At 45.1% G+C, this 11,854-nt stretch overlaps 1 protein-coding gene across 2 annotated transcripts in view; it reads left to right on the top strand.

Moving 5' to 3' along the window:
* The first annotated feature begins 256 nt into the window (after positions 1 to 256).
* The window catches only part of NT5C1B (5'-nucleotidase, cytosolic IB), a 34,347-nt gene continuing 22,749 nt past the window's right edge, over positions 257 to 11,854 (top strand). Inside the window, exons 1-2 of one of the 2 annotated variants that reach the window (XM_072143625.1) lie at positions 257 to 356; positions 3,128 to 3,277. The gene's annotated coding sequence lies outside the window, so the exon portion shown is untranslated. Of the gene's footprint in view, positions 357 to 436; positions 454 to 3,127; positions 3,278 to 11,854 lie in introns of those variants that run through there. The other variant, XM_072143626.1, reaches the window with a different exon arrangement.

Here is an 11,854-nt window from a genome sequence, read left to right as displayed (position 1 = left end):
ATAACAATCTGACCTGTGGGGATCCTACCACTTGGGTTTCCTGTTCTCACACATTGCTGCAGGCAAGAGATAGCCAGCTCATTTCCAGTACTTTCATAGATAGTGAATAATGTGTCAGGGAGCATGTCTGTCCATCAACAGGACCCCCACTCTCGCGACTAGCGAGTCTAAGCGGAGGGGGTGACATTATTACTTGGTACAACCTGGGCCTCTCCTCTAAGTGATTGAGAAGTATTGTCACATCAGAATGTGGTCTTTAAGCCTTATATGTGGCTCCTCTGGCCTTTACCATTGACTGTCATCACCAGGCAAAGAAACAGGTCCTTGTCAGCCTTGGAGCACAGCACAGTCACCAGGTAAAGTACAGGTGATTGTGTGATGGCAGTGTGCCCTGCAGGCCTGGTTACCTGGCAACATGGTGTACTGCTTATCAGGACAAGGTGCCCGTGCTAGGCCTGGTGATTGTATATTATCCATAGCTCCCAACCGTCCCGATTTTGCCGGGAAAGTCCCATTTTTCTTACCTCTGCCCCGCGTCACGGGCAGCTATGAGATTGTCACGGATTTTCTCCCCAGGTCCCGCTGCTGTGTCCCCATAGTAAATACTTTGAAAGCCAGAACTGATAGTACAGAATGGCAGCAACAGACATCGGGAAGGAATCCTTTTCAGAGAAGTGTCGGCTTAGCGGAGAGCAGGGACCACGTCATCAGCTCAGATCAGCATCTGTCCATATATGGTCACTGCATCTCCTAGGGTTCCCCAGAGCAGACATCGGGAGGGAATCCTTTTCAGAGAAGTGTCGGGCTTAGCGGAGAGAGCAGGGACCACGTCATCAGGTCAGATCAGCATCTGTCCATATATGGTCACTGCATCTCCTAGGGTTCCCCAGAGCAGACATCGGGAGGGAATCCTTTTCAGAGAAGTGTCAGGCTTAGCGGAGAGCAGGGACCACGTCATCAACTTCAGATCAGCATCTGTCCATATATGGTCACTGCATCTCCTAGGGTTCCCCAGAGCAGACATCGGGCAGGGAATCCTTTTCAGAGAAGTGTCGGCTTAGCGGAGAGCAGGGGCCACGTCATCAGCTCAGATCAGCATCTGTCCATATATGGTCACTGCATCTCCTAGGGTTCCCCAGAGCAGACATCGGGAGGGAATCCTTTTCAGAGAAGTGTCAGGCTTAGTGGAGAGAGCAGGGGCCACGTCATCAGGTCAGATCAGTATCTGTCCATATATGGTCTCCAGGGCTTCCCCAGACACAAGCTCTTTATTTAATTAAATTAAATAAAGTTTTGCCCAGGCTGAGGTTCGAACCTGGGACCCTCTGCACTAGAGACAGGAGCTAAACTAACTGAGCTATAAGCCCAGTGATATAGAGCTACTGTTACACTGTGACACAGACTTACTGCACTGATATATAGAGAGGGATCTTCTCAGAGGTTATTATTGTAATTATTGAGACTATTATTATTATTATTATAAATTGTATTATTTTTATTATTATGGAGACGATTATTAATAATAGTAAAAATAATAATAATCATCTCCATAATAATAATAATCATCTCCATAATAATAATAATCATCTCCATAATAATAATAATAGTCTCAATAATTACAATAATCTCTGAGAAGATCCCTCCCTATATACCAAGGCAGTAAATCTGTGTCACAGTGTAACAGTAGTCAGTAGTTCTTAGTTACTAAAATTGTAATCCTTGATAATCACAGAGGTTATAGCTCAGTGGGTTGAGACAATGTGACATTATAGTACATGGACACTGCAGGTTCTAGGTTCAAATCCCATAGAGGATTATTTTTTTTTTTTTAATTGAGATGATTTTTATTATTATAATATGGCTAAAATTTGGGGCGTGGCCAGGGAGTGATTGGGGGTGCATTACAAGAAGCTTTATTGGCAGGACAAAATGAAAATTAGAATTGCTAAAGTACCTAGAGCAGTGATGGCGAACCTTTTAGAGACCGAGTGCCCAAACCTCAACAAAGACCCACTTATTTATTGCAAAGTGCCAACACAGAAATTTAATTTGTGATTTATATTCCCTTCTCTGTCACAGTTTTCATTGATACCAGCAGCGAGGACACCAATAAAGCAGAAAATAGTCCCAGGTAGCACTGCCACTTTAAAATAGCTATGTGCACAGCAAGTCCTGGGCTGTCTGGGACTGCAGGAAGATACATCTCTGGTGATGGCCTGAGTGCCCACAGAAAGGGCTCTGAGTGCCACCTCTGGCACCCGTGCCATAGGTTAGCCATCACTGACCTAGAGGATGGGGATGGGGGACATGGGGCGCAGAGTGATGGAGTGGTGTGCAGGGGTTTACAGGGCTATAGGAGTATATCTATCTATCTATCTATCTATCTATCTATCTATCTCATATCTATCTATATATCTCATATCTATCTATCTATCTGTATATCTATCTATCTATCTATCTATCTATCTCCTATCTATCTATCTATCTATCTATCACATATATATCTATCTATCTCATATCTATCTATCTATATCCTATCTATCTATCTATCTATCTATCTATCTATCTATCTATCTCCTATCTATCTATCTATCTATCTATCTATCTATCTATCACATATCTATCTCCTATCTATCTATCTATCTCATATCTATCTATCTATCTATCTATCTATCTATCTATCTATCTATCTATCTATCTATCACATATCCATCCATTTATCTATTTATCTATCTCTTACCGATCATCTATCGTATCTATCTATCTATCTACAAAAAGATCTAAGCAGCACAGAAATAGAAAAAGAAAAACTGGGTGCATGCTAACCAGGGCCGGGCTTCAGGTCCTCCAAAAATAGTATATAAAACTCTATCTATAAATCTATCTATCACAGTGCAGCAGTGTCAGACCCCCTGTAGATACTCTCCGTAGCTGAATGCTCTATGATATTCCTTACTGACTTTCCTTTTTTTTTTCTTTTTGTTAATAAACAAGTAAAATTCCAGTTATATAAAAACATTTTTAATGACATTTTCTTGCCAAAGTATGAACAGGCTGGGGGTCAGGGGGTTCACATCATTGTACAATCTTGTGTAGCGATCCTGATAATATGTTCTCTCCCCTATAGAGAGGCCTCCAGATCCGGGTCCAGGTAGAAAGTTTTTGAGACAATCCGTGCGCCAGAAAGCCTATTAAATCAGTTAAAAAAACAAATGATATTGTTGAGCAGGAATGATGAAAGAGGCAGCGTAAAGCCTGAATCCTGATATCTTAGAAGGTATGTAAGAACTCGCTCAGACCAAATTGTTAGGATGAATGCCGAGGTTTGCGCGGCCACTATGGGACTCCAGCGAGATAAAGTTAAGTGGCTTCAATTTGTCAAGGCCTCTTACGAGCTATGAGGCAAGGGCCTTGGCATGTTTTCCTCACCCAGGACTAAAATAAATCTTCTGATTTGGGAATGGGAGAAGCGAGTGATAAACTTCTCTAAGCCAACATTAGGTCATCCTATCAAGACCAAAGCCAACGACAGATGGCGTCCGCTGGGAAGGTGCCGGTGTCTTCAACTTTTGACTTTTTGGTGGGAACTTAGAAGTTCATTTAGTCTGAAATCGAAATATGTAAATGTGTATTCAGTGATGAAATGTAATAGAGAGTCAGTGTGGGAGGGAACTATTACTGGCACTATGGGGCGTTATGATTTCAGGTATTATGGGGCACATTTATGTGGTGCACTTAGCGCTAGAGTATGATAATTGGGCCCATAATTCCTCGATGATGGGGCCCCAGACCCCCCCCCCAACACCAGGCAGATTTATCTAAAAGCTCTGGTCTACGGATAACGACACTGGGCGGCAGCGCTCTATAGAGCCCACTTATCCGGCGGACACCCCATTTTAACACCCTTCTTAGCTTGGAGGTGGCGTAAGGGAGGAAATTGATAGCAGCATGGGGCGCCAATTCCTCACATCCAGGGGTGGACTGGCTATACAATCTGCCGGGGAAGTTCCTTGTGGGCCGGTCCCCTCTGTGGCCGAATCACACAAATGAGGCTGGCAGCATGGCAGAGGGAGAAGAGCCCCGTCCCCTTGCAGAGCCCGGCCCCCTTCAGAGCCCCGCCCCCTGTGCAGAGCCCTCCCTGATTGGTGGTGGAGCAGCAGTCAGCAGGGGTCAGCTCTGTGGATATACCTTACACTGGTAGTCGGGATCTGGCTGAGGGGAGGGGGGACACAAGAGCAGCAGGAACACAAATTCTGAGCACAGTGTGCAGCTGATAAATGCTTCCTGCCTGTGAGTGCCACCATAAAGCTGTATGGCCGGCGCCACACAGGGCGCTTTTGTCTGCGTTTGCAAACGCAAACGCAGACAAAGTCGCGCCCACCGGGGCGGGCCTCGGTCCGATCGCATCGGCGTTTCTATGGAAACGCCTGCGATCGGGAACGAGACGCCGGTGTTTCGTGTTAATTTAACGCGAAACACCGGCGTCTCGTTCCCGATCGCAGGCGTTTCCATAGAAACACCGATGCGATCGGGCCGAGGCCCGCCCCGGTGGGCGCGACTTTGTCTGCGTTTGCGTTTGCAAACGCAGACAAAAGCGCCCTGTGTGGCGCCGGCCTAAGTCTGGGCCTGCTGCCTATAAAAGATACATACAGAACCAGCTGTCAGTATCTCTAACTACTTATATTATCTCTATTTATCTCCTGTCTATCATCTATCTTTCCCATATCTTCCTCTCTCTCTCAATCTTAACCAAAGAAATAAGCAGCATCCAGAGATGGTTTGTAAAAAAAATAACTTTCATCATGGCTGCAGTTTCTTGGGATCGATTCTGCGGCTGCTTGGCTGGGGAGAAGGTAGAAGCGGTTTATTACAAATTCTGCCTTCTCCTTTCTTCACTTCCTAGCGGCAAAGTAACGCTATGCAGGGAATAGCAGAGGCAGCGCTGCTTCTAGGTCTGTAGACCTGGTGGTCGTATGATCGTCAGGTATGCAAGGGTTAAGCAGAGCTGCTGGGTCTAATCAGGCCCAGTACAGCTCTGCCCCAGACATCTGCCCCAACAGGGGGTCATTTTCATTTAAGGGTGATGGCACATGTGGTGTTTGAACGCGTTTTTGGCCCGTTTTTAAGCAGTCCGTTGAAAAACGCATGCGATTAAAAAATTGCATCGGTTCTGACAAGTTTGACCAATTATCTTAATTCAAAATGGTCAAAAACGCATGCGCTTTTGGCGGACTGCTTAAAAACAGACCAAAAACGTGTCTGCCATCACCCTAAGAAAAACATGTAAGAACACAAAACTATGGAAATGCCCCCCCCCCCCAGGGGTCTTTTATGATCCCCTGGGGGACATATAAAGTAAACACACACACAAAATATTAACATATATTTTGAAATAAACATTACTATTTCCTAATAAAATAAAAAAGTTCACTCTTTACACGATAAAAAACATTACCACAGACTATACATATTCTATATCAAAACGACCGTCCCATACTAGGGAATTCATTTACAATGGTCATTTTGAGTTCATTTTAAAAGTGAAATAGCATGTTTACATTTTTAGTACATTTTTCTCCAGTTTTTGTAACTTTAACCCCTACAAAACAAAAAAAAAAATTTGCTTTAAAATTAATTACTATTAATTAATGTGACTATCCTTATGTGTCAGAAAAAAATGCTGTAAAAGTTTTTAAAGTATTGCACAAAAAAAAGATGTTACGGCCCTTAGGGGTGTAATCTGTAAGTAACATGGTTAGCGTCATTTAGACTGTGTATGGTAGTGTCACCTTAGTGTGCACTTGTTTACCATGCCTTATGTCACTAATACACTTATAACTATCAGTTATGTCACTGAAAACAATTTAAAGAGAACCCGTCAGGCAAAATAACCCCCCTAATCTAAATAGATTTTCATAAACTGCCATTAGAGAGCATTGCCTCTATCCCTTCATTGTCCCTCTACATGCCTGTAAACCTAAGCAATGAGGTCCTAAAGCTGTATGCAAATGACCTGTGAAATGTCCAATGAAGCATTAGCATATTCAAGCTGTCCACTCTATTCATGAGTGGGAGGCACAGCCACACCCCCAGTGCATGACTGACAGCCTGTATAATGATGTGAGGCTGTATAATGATGTGCTTCCTGGTGCTGGTGCCCCCTGCAGCCTGTGTATGAGATACTCCTATACACATGACTGACTGCCTGTATAATGATGTGATGCTGTATAATGATGTGCTTCCTGGTGCTGACGCCCCCTACAGCCTGTGTATGAGATACTCCTATACACATGACTGACTGCCTGTATAATGATGTGAGACTGTATAATGATGTGCTTCCTGGTGCTGGCGCCCCCTGCAGCCTGTGTGTGTGTAGGAGAGATACAGCAGCTCCATGCAGCCATGTTATAGCAGAACATGTCAGGTACTTGTGTAGCTGATGTCTGTGTCTCTGTGTATTAGGAGGATGCAGCATGTCAGCAGATGCAGCACAGACACCAGCAATGCTTTACTATACATTACACACAGACATGAGCAGGGGGAGGAGAGGGGAGGGGGAACAGGGGTGACATCACTGCCTCCCTCCATGTGACCAGCCTCATTTACATAATAAAGAAAATATGATTTTACAATGATTAATGTATGAATTGACTAGATAAAGGCTGGGATGGATCCTTGTGAGCAGCTCCAAAAGGTAGAGGTGACAGGACAAGAGACACAGACCTGATGACAGGTGTCCTTTAACACACGAGCTGCGGCAGAACCTTAACATACACACCTCACTGCTGCAGAACATCATAATATACACCTCAGCTGCTGCAGAACATCATAATACACACCTCAGCTGCTGCAGAACATCATAATACACACCTCAGCTGCTGCAGAACCTCATACTACTCACCACAGCTGCTGTAGAACCTCAACATACAAACCTCAGCTGCTGCATAACATCATAATACACACCTCAGCTGCTGCAGAACATCATACTACACATCTCAGCTGCTGCAGAACCTCAACATACAAACCTCAGCTGCTGCATAACATCATAATACACACCTCAGCTGCTGCAGAACCTTAACATACAAACCTCAGCTGCTGCATAACATCATAATACACACCTCAGCTGCTGCAGAACATCATTATACACACCTCAGCTGCTGCAGAACATCATAATACACACCTCAGCTGCTGCAGAACCTCATACTACTCACCACAGCTGCTGTAGAACCTCAACATACAAACCTCAGCTGCTGCAGAACATCATAATACACACCTCAGCTGCTGCAGAACATCATACTACACATCTCAGCTGCTGCAGAACCTCAACATACAAACCTCAGCTGCTGCATAACATCATAATACACACCTCAGCTGCTGCAGAACATCATAATACACACCTCAGCTGCTGCAGAACATCATAATACACACCTCAGCTGCTGCAGAACCTCATACTACTCACCACAGCTACTGTAGGACCTCAACATACAAACCTCAGCTGCTGCATAACATCATAATACACACCTCAGCTGCTGCAGAACCTCATACTACTCACCACAGCTGCTGCAGAACCTCAACATACAAACCTCAGCTGTTGCATAACATCATAATACACACCTCAGCTGCTGCAGAACATCATACTACACACCTCAGCTGCTGCAGAACCTTAACATACAAACCTCAGCTGCTGCATAACCTCATAATACACACCTCAGCTGCTACAGAACATCATACTAGGCACCTCAGCTGCTGCAGAACCTCATAATACTTGCCCCAGCTGCTGCAGAACCACATAATACACACCTCGGCTGCTGCAGAACTCATAATACACAGCTCAGCTGTTGCAGATCATCATATAACACGCCTTGACTGTTGCAGAACCTTATAACTCTCACCTCAGCTGCTGTAGAATTTCATAATAGACACTTCAGCTGCTGCAGAACCTCATAATCATAATTTTCACCTAAGCTGATGCAGAATATAATAGTTTATATTAAAATCATATCATATAATTGCATTTGTGCATGAGCTAACCTACCACAAACATGGCTGTGGTTTATATTCTGACCCTGCCTACTTATGTTTACTCCATCCTCTGAGAATTTGGACCAACCCACAACACGGGGGCCACTTTTTCCAGGGCCACTTTAATTTCCCAGTCCGCCCCTGCTCACATCTGCGCACTGCGTCCATTGAGGGTGCAATTCTATGGCAGGTCCGTCCTATAGTAGAAGTGGCTCGCCAAAATGGCGCCGGCCTGACGCCCACCGGAATTTATCCAGAGGGCGGAGCCTCCTGCTAGATCTGGTAGGTGGCCATTATAGCATTATACGTATGGTAAATGTCCAGCACCTGTATGATAAATGCGCCCCATTGTGCAATATTGGGGGACAAAAAGACCCAATGACATTATAGGGCACATTATCTGGGACACTATAGTTAGTATTATGGGATGTAATGTGATAGCGAGGAGAAGTTTCCCATGGGCTCCATCAGAGGACATTATCACTTGATCCTTTTGCTGGTATTATGGGACCTTTTTATAAGGCCTGTAGACTTGAAGTATGGCTGACATCATGACACTCACTGGTATAATGGGGGTAGTATATGTAGCGCCAAATCCTGGAGAGCCGCGGGCTATAGACAGTGCGCAGGCGTAGAGCAGTAACGTCCAAAGCCGGCCCACTGCACAGCGTGGCACCGCTCCTTCCACGCCCACTTGGCATAGAGGGGGTAAAGGATGCAATTCTCAGAGTCTGTGAAGGAATGTGCCCCTATGATTATTAACCCTATTGATGTCATTATAGAGCATTATGGTTTGGGGAATTATGCCATTATTATCGGACATTATGGGGGTCATTTATCATTTTTTCCCATTGCCGTTGTTGTTTTTGCACCTTTTTGCTGCGTAATGACCCCCCTATGACTTACAAGTCACCAGATTTTACCCCATTAAATTACCAGCTCCCTCAGGTAGAGTATGAAATGTCCATTCTAGATTCCTGCTTTTGAGAAATCTCACCCAGTTACTTATAAAAAAAATATCAGCTAACATCTGGTGAAAATAAGCTGAGAAGAGTCATATTTTTCCTGAGATAAGTCATGTTTAGAAGCTGCAGGGATTTTGTCACATCTGATGCCCTTATTGTTCTATATTAATAATAATAATTCATTTATTTATATAGCACACACAGATTACGCAGCGCTGCACAGAGTTTGCCAAATCGGTCCCTGTCCCCAATGGGGCTCACAATCTAATCAACCTACCAGTAAGTTTTTGGAGTGTGGGGGGAAACCGGAGGACCCGGAGGAAACCCACGCAAACACAGAGAGAACATACAAACTCTTTGCAGATGTTGACCTGTATGGGACTTGAACCCAGGACCCCAGCGCTTCAAGGCTGTAGTGCTAACCACTGAGTCACAGTACTGCCCTATAGCACCTGAAAACATTCTGCTGATATAAGAATCTCATCTTTCAGATTGCATCAGGCTTGTGGTTCTGCTACAGAATACAGAACATATTCTGTATGTAAAAAATATAGTAACTGGATCTTTATTTCCAGCTCATATTCCCAACTGCCTGCATCTCTGGTTCTGTAGAGCACAGATATTATTATTAATATGACACCAGGAACATGTTTCTATGTACTATACAACTCAAAGATATTAGCGTCTGATGTGATTGTTCCCCTCCAGCCTCTAAGCTTGACTCATCTCCGGTAAAAATGACTCTTCTCTGCTCTTTTTCACAAGACTTTAGATGAGTTTTTTTTTGTAAATAAGCGCATTAGTTCTCACATAAAAGAGGGAATTCTAGAAATGAAATTTCCTTTCTTATATGAAGCTGCTATTTATTGTTGGAGCTCCTGCTCTGGATCCCCTTCCTCCTCAGGGGACCCTGGAATGAAGCTATAATCCAAATTTCTCCATCTTCTTTCTATTGTATTGGTGTCCTCAGGGCGGCAATACGATTGAAACATTAAAGTAGGTTTCGGTTGTAGGTTGGGCACTCCCCATCACTGGCTTAGGCTATCATGTCTAGTTTTATGGGAGCACTGTGGGGGATATTGGGGCGCATTTACTTACCTGGTCACCAGAGTTCACAGAAAAAAGTAAGCAGCGCAACCCTTAGTAAATGAGCCCCATTATGTTTTTATAGCAGTCACATTTCCCAAACTCTAACTGGACTCCCTGCATCACAGTTATATATAATGTTAGGAGGCCCTGCCCCCCCCCCCCCTTTTCAGGGACTCCTAAATGCCCTGTCAATTCCCCTTCAGGGACTCTAATAAGATGCTGGGAAACCCTGTCTCCTCCCCTTTAAGGACTCCTATAAATTGTTGGGTGTACCTGCACCCCCATCTTCAGGGGCTCCTATATGATGCCGGGAGTCCCTGCCACCTCCCATTCAGGGACTGCTATAAGATGCTTGGAGTTACTGCCCTCCCCTTTTTTTTGGGACTCCTTTATGAAGAAAACTAGTTATAGGATGCTCCAAAATCTGGCGAGCAGCTCCGTGAATTCCCATTTTGGGGGAATATTAAAAACCAGTAATTTACGACAGTTTTTTTCCCTAGAAACAGTGCCCCACCTGTCTACAGGAGGTGAGCGGTATTACAGTTTACTTGAATCAATGTCAGCTGCAATACCATACCTAGACAGATGTGGCGCTTTTGATGCCATGTTTTTCTTATTATCCACTCTAACTCTGGATATAACTCTGGAGATATATTTAGTTGTGCAAATATTTTCCATCCTGGTTACATAATCTATTGCTACTTTCACCATGAAGCTTCTTGTACCAGAGCTGGGGCTGTAAGATGTGTGACTGCAGAGTCTATTGCAACTTCCCCCACCGGGGCCTAGTCTTTTCTTGGGGCCTGGAGGCAGCCGGGGCCCGCAGTACCGGAGTGGCTGGCAGTTGCGGCCTAGGCATGCTAGTGTCTCACGGTGCTTGGTATGGGGAACCGGAGGGCTGTCCTACAGCCTGTCAGGTCTCCAGCAGGTGGTGTGTGCAAGAAATATGGAGGGAGAGGCTGATGTACTGGTTCTCCCTGAGACAACCCCTGAGTGTCTGTAGGATGAGTCCCTGGTAGATGGATGGGGAGGCCCATGGGGTAACAGCCACATACAGGGATCAGGCGGAGGCAACGTTGTGCAAATTAACTCACAGTTCTTTATTGAACAGGTAGCAGGCAACGGGCCTAAACGGTCTCACAGCAGATTCGGATTACTGGAGTGGTCATGGAGAGTGGTCCTCAGGAATAGCGCACCAGCCTGGTAGTAGATGCAGACTGGGAGAATGGAGATGGAGCTGTGTCCAGACTGTGGAAGCTGCAGCTCTGGAGTGGAGTCTCCGGACGCTGGTCCTGGGATTGGGTTCTGTGTTAGTACTAAAGGTGTGCCGAACACTGGGGTTGATTTACTAAGTATCTGCCGACGTTTTCCGATGTGCGCCGCATTTAGAAGGGGATTGTGTCACACGCGATCGGATTTTGGCACATTGGTGCCGGCTTACATGCGACAGAAATCGGGGGGCGGGCAGTCAGACGATCCGACGGATTCGGACTGAGCACGGGATTTAAAATTCAAAATTGTGTCGCAAGCCAAGAACTTACATGCACCAGGAAGAAGAAGGTAAACTCTGATGGACCTGAGCGAGGGAAGCGACAAATGCAGGATATCGGGCGCACAATCTACGTGGATTGCGGCAGACTTCATCCTTGTCTGACAACGCACCGCAGGGATTGCGCAGGGACCGATGTGCCCCACTGTCTCTTTCTGCACTCAGTCCATGTGCTAAGAGTGCTGACCATGAGGTCTGGACCATGTGCTCCCACAGCACAGGGGTTTTA

The sequence above is a fragment of the Engystomops pustulosus genome, chromosome 3, assembly GCF_040894005.1.
Source record: "Engystomops pustulosus chromosome 3, aEngPut4.maternal, whole genome shotgun sequence".
Lineage (NCBI taxonomy): Eukaryota > Metazoa > Chordata > Amphibia > Anura > Leptodactylidae > Engystomops > Engystomops pustulosus.
This window is presented reverse-complemented; position numbering and strand designations above follow the sequence as displayed.